Consider the following 6,095-nt stretch of genomic DNA (forward strand, 5'->3'; position numbering starts at 1 on the left):
ATGGCTATTCCTCAAGACGAAGATGATCTGGTATTTTATATACTGATGCCAGTGATCATTGGTGGGCAGCAGTTCTTTCTAAGCTCACATCAGATGGAGAACAATCATGCAGATATTGCAGTGGGTTATTCTCATATGCAGAAGCCATCAGATGGCATATCAACGAGAAGGAATTCTATGCAGTAAAAAGGGCTTTTGAAAAATGGCAATTACTTTTACTTGCAAAGAAATTTACTTTGAAGGTTGATAACACACGGGTAAAAGCTTTCTTAAGGAATAGAATTGAGTCTAAACCTGAGAAGGCCAGATTATTAAGATGGCAAGCACTATGTCAGAATTATATTTTTGATATTGTGATAATAAAATCTCATGAAAATATTCTTGCAGATTTTTTTAACAAAAGATGGACAGCGGTGATATCGATGTCATCATCAAGATGCAGAGGCATTTGAGGGAATACCTTGAAATGCTTCAAAACGAGTTTAACAAGCTGGTCTTGAACGCAGAAGTTGCGGGAAGATTACAACAAGCCGATAAGATAGTTGTCTCTGATCGAATTACAGGATGTTTACTTGCTTATACTCAGTTATGGTATGTAACACAAAGGCCTATCCTCCAAAGCATTGAAAAGCCATTGGTTTCCCAAATTGAGATTTTTCGAGTACAGGACTCTATACCTGGAGCAGGGGATTCAAATACCCCTAGCACAAGTGTTAAGTCGGGATCATCTCTAGATGAGTCGGCTGAAACAAAAATTAAGACTCCTGATTTTTATCTTGAGTCCTCAAGTCAACCCTCCACCTCGGGGATTGAAGAGGGAGAGATCAACCTTAGGCCTCATACTGACAAAGGCAAATCCAAGGTTGGTACTAATGAAGTTGCAATTTCTCCATTTCAAGTTTATCAACAGAACTGGGAGAAATTAAAAACAAGAGTTGGCATTAACCCCGCTACCAATATGGTTGATGTTTCAGGAAAATATCTTAGGATATGGATGAAACCTAATTCATATCCCAAGGAGGTCAAAGCATGGTACGAATTTGGGGCTCTTGCCTCAGTTTATACCACTTCACCTAGCTTTTCGGAAATTTCAGGATTACCCAAATGGATTCAGGAAGCTGTTCATGAAACTTGGGCGAATAACGATTATTTGTCCAGAGGAGATGTTTTGGAGCTATACTTTTTCAGTGCAGCACCAGAACCAGCAGGGAAAGGTTCACACGAAGCCTTTCATTTCATCAAGTTAAGGAGGCCAGATATAAATATTCGGAAATTTATCAAGGATCCTCCGACAGAAGAAACATCCCTGGTTGCTTCAATAACTGAAGACGATATTTCAACCAGAAGAGCATGGGGTTTATGGGTCTGTCTCACTGAGATGGACAAAGTCAAGTTTCCATTCAAATTTTATCAAAATTCTTTGAATGGATCGTTCCTGTTAAATACAATGACAGGAAAAACCACAAGTTTTGCAAAAGAAATATTTGAAATGAAAAGAAATCTTCTATGAAACAGCAAGCTCCCGACAAGTAAAGAGACTCGTCGGAAATTCTGCAATATGGCACATATAGGAAGATGGTCAGAAAACATCTGCCCTGAATGCCAGAATCAGGAAGAACCGGAGTTCGGTAAAGGTTTCAAACCGAGATCTGATCGAAAATATTTTACCGAAACAAGGACAAGCAGGGAAAGACCACAATCACATTTTCCTCGAGGAAGCAAAAAGCCAAAGATTCCTCGACAAAGTTAAAAGAAACATGTGATCATCCCACCAAGAAAAGAAAGACCACCATGTGAAAAATCATGTGAGTGGAATTCAAGGACCACCAATAATCGGTGAAAAAAGAAAAAGGACCAACAATAATAGGTGGAAAATGACAAAGGACATTGGATTCTTTATCTTTAAAGATAATGGAAATATGATAAACGGACAAGAAAACTGGACCCAAAATTAATACTATAAATAAGGGTAAATAGGAATCAGTAAACCACACCAGAAAGAAATCTAAAGAAAATATATTACACATATCTGAAGGTTTTAAAAAGAAGGATCAAATACAAGAGAAAAGAGATGAAAGCTCTTAGTGAGCTAGTAAAACATTTCCATGAAGAAGGAAATGAGATTACAGCGGATCTCTTTCAGACTCATCTCTACTGGTATCACGGGGAGATGAAAGAAGATAAAAAATTGATTTCTAGATTAATAATCTAGAAGAAGACAAATCGAGAAAGATGGAGGGACCATCTCAATGGATCACTCAACCAGTAAATGGTCCATATGCAAGTTGTAAAGGCTTATCAAGATTTGGAATCCGAATTTCAAATCCGAAGAAGCCTTCTATAAATAAGGAAGGAAGGAAGAAGTGAAGATCATCGAACATTTTCCTCATTTCTTTCAACAAATTGTAATATTTATCTTTCTAGTTTATGTATTTTTCAAGTTCGGCTACTATAAGTAGCTAAACAAGTTTTCCCTCATCTACAGGAGGTTTCAATGTATTAATAAATGTTTGTTTTTGAATAAAGAGATCTTTGCTCTTAGCCCCTCTCATGTATTATTTTCAAAATTTTATCTTTTATTGTACATCATAAGGTAGGAAACGAATTAGAGTTGTGTCAAGTACTGCTGAAGGAATCTGCGTCGGTAACCATCGGTTGCGATCGCGTGGTTGGACTGTGAGGAGCAGTTCGTAAAATACGGTGGATATAACCCGGTGGTACTCCGGTCAAAGAGGTAAAAGATTTAATTTATTTTACGAAAGCATGATGGACCATAATTTATACAAGGAAAATCAATTATTTAAAAATAAAGATATAAGGATAAAATTGAAAATTTTATAGATATGGGGAGTTGAAACAAAGTTTTAGTGGGGTATAGAGTAAATAAAAGGTTGAGAATGGGAATAAGGATATTTTTGGCAAATTCCCCTTAGATTTATCCATAATAAGAAAAGAAATGGTCAAGTCGAAGTTCACCTTCATCCTTCAACGTAGATGCGTGGTTTGACGTGAAATAGGGTCAGGTCATTCGATTACGCGGCACGTCAAGTCTAATACAGTGCAAATTGAAGGGATGGACATTAAATTAAAGAAAAAAATTATATATAATTTGAGATTTAATATGTAATACCATTTCACGGATCTATATTTGTAACTAGTCTATTCTATATATACATAGAGTGAAAAAATAATAATTTTGACATAAAAAATTATATGTTTTCGTGGGTTGAGTCGGATATGAATTCCGTCCAACAAAAATGACATGTGACACGATCTCATTGTAGTTTTTGAGTTTAATTTTAGCTAAATTTGTCAATAGTCTGATGGCCCAATTTTTTAAAAAAGGATTCCAGCTTAGCTCATTAAAAAAAGATGATTTAGAAAATTCTAACTTGGGTAGAAATAAAAATATGGCTCCGTCATTGCATCAATCATCTCATGTTTGACTCAAGTTTTGCTATAATTTGAGTTTAAAAAAAAATAGGACGTCTTTTATCTTTCAATTTATATATTTCATCGACACATTCCACAAGACAAAAGGTGCCTATAGAGATAATAAATCGAAATACATAGATAATAGAATTTAATTATATATATATAATTAAACTCGGGTCAAATATCGAATAAAATAAATATATTTTCGATGATATATCTGGTACGAAACGGTGCCATTTTCAAATTGAAGCATACAATTTTTACTTTTTATATTATTTCGTGAACGAGGGTAAAGGTTCAATGCACATTCATGTAACTTCCACAGGCTCGCCTAAATCGGTTTATGATAGTCGTTAATATCAATCATGAGCAGTCATTATTTGATTAATAGACTCCTCGCCTAAATCGGTCAAACTATGAGGCTTCCATTAAATTAAAATAGTAAAATGTGTTTATCTTACATTTTCAGACGACTCTATCACACATGATTTGTTTTTTGCGGTTTATCTGCTAAACATGATTTACAAATTGTTGTGTTAGTTTTGGGATTTACCTAATTAATATACATCGAAATGCAAGGACTTCGAATTTCATCGTAATAATAATAAAAAAATCGCCATGGAGACATTGTTTCTTGCAAAGACGAGCAATAAGTGCAATAAAATTATCTTGACGTGAATTCGATCGATAATAACAAATTATTACATATTGACTTTGTGTTTTTTTTTTCTCTATTCGTAAATATCTAGTAGTCGCTTCTGGTTCATACACTACTCCTGAGATTTGTCATAATTACAACCAAAAAAAAAAATCAACTATATTTAAATATCACATATATCTCTCTTGAGGTTATTACAAAATTAAAAAAAAAAAATTGATGAATACAAGTATCCATCATGTTGTATTTATTTTATTCCAACCCCTGTAAATGTAAGATAAACACAAAACTTAAGGGTGTAAAATGTAAGATAAACATAAAGTAGTTGATGTTTTAGCCCCTTATTGCCGTAGGGAAAAATCGGACTGTTTGGGGGAGCTGGGATTGGTAAAATGGTACTCATTGTGGAATTGATTAACAATATTGTCAAAGCCCACGTGGGCGTATCCCTATTTGATGGAGTGGGTGAACTTACTCGTGAAGGAAATGATTTTTACATAGAAATGAAAGAATCTGGAGTGATTAATGAAGAAAATATTGCAGAATCAAAAGTGGCTCTAGTTTATAACCAGATAAATGAAATGTCGGGAGCTCGTATGAGAGTTGGTTTAACTGCCCTAACAATGGCGGAATATTTTCGAGTTGTTAATGAACAAAACGTATTTCTATTTATCAACAATATCTTCCGTTTCGTACAAGCAGGTTCGACTTTATTGGGTAGAATGCCTTCAGTTGTCGGTTATCAACCTACTCTAAGGTCCCGAAATGAGTTCTTTACAAGAAAGAATTGCTTCTTCGAAAGAATGTCCGTAACTTCTATTCAAAGCAGTTTATGTACTTGCAGGCGATTTGGCGGATCTTGCTCCTGCTCTTGCTACAACATTTACACATTCAGATGCTATCAACGTACTCTGTCGAAACAAAATCCGTCGCACTTTCTTGTTTCCCTGAAACACATCGAGGGCATGGTAGGAAAATGTCATATTTATCAAATCCATTGAATTTTTATTATTATTAATTATTATTGGTCTTTAGTTTCGGAGATTCGTAGATAAGACTATAAATCTATTCAAAACTGTACGAAGCCTGTAAAACTAGAATATTTGTTGATAGGAATTAACCATCTCGATTGGAAAATCATAGTCACGTACAAAATATCACGCCACAATTAAAGTTAATAGATAGGGGATAACCTTATTTTATTTTTTTATTTTATAGTAATCTAAATAAGTAAAATATTTTGTATTTTATTTTCAAATTTATATCACAATATTGCATTTTTTTCACTATATTCCAAATTCTGACACAGTAAATTAATAATAATATTCTATTCAAACAATTTTGACAAAAACTTATGTGAGACGGTCTCACGGGTCGTATTTTGTTATACATATCTCTTATTTAGGTTATCCATGAAAAAGTATTACTTTTTATGCTAAGAGTATTACTTTTTATTTTGAATATCAGTATGATTGATCTGTCTCACAGATACAGATTCGTGAGACCGTCTCACAAGAAACCTACTCAAAAAATTTTAACATGATATATATTATTTGATCCACGATATCAATATGGAAGCGATTAATATTATTTTATAAAATAAAATTATTATTATTTTAAATACATTAACGAAGGACAGGAGACTCATAAGTCTCTTCAAAGTGGCTTCAAAAATCAAAATATATATTAATGGTGAGTTCAAAAACCACCATTCATACATCATAATCATAGATGGGAAAATGGAGATTAATTATCTAGATTTGAAAAACTGATTCGGGTGGGAAATTGAGTTGTGTACCATGATATTTTGTACACATTGCGTGTCGCGGTTAATATATACGCGGAGCCTAATTATTTTATAAATGAAATTTTAGATATTTGAAATATATTTATTACTTATATCATATGGGTTATCCTTATTGAGTTATAAGATTTACATATAGGGAGGGGAAGAGAGCAAGAAAAAAGTTTAGAGATGAGAGACATCTCTTTTGTAGTTCGT

General features: G+C 33.6%; 1 pseudogene; it reads left to right on the plus strand.

Annotated features, from left to right (window-relative positions):
- Window positions 1-5,044, plus strand: LOC142538535 (uncharacterized; annotated as a pseudogene).
- The last annotated feature ends 1,051 nt before the right edge of the window (window positions 5,045-6,095 follow it).

This window comes from Primulina tabacum, chromosome 3 (genome assembly GCF_025594145.1).
Source record: "Primulina tabacum isolate GXHZ01 chromosome 3, ASM2559414v2, whole genome shotgun sequence".
NCBI lineage: Eukaryota > Viridiplantae > Streptophyta > Magnoliopsida > Lamiales > Gesneriaceae > Primulina > Primulina tabacum.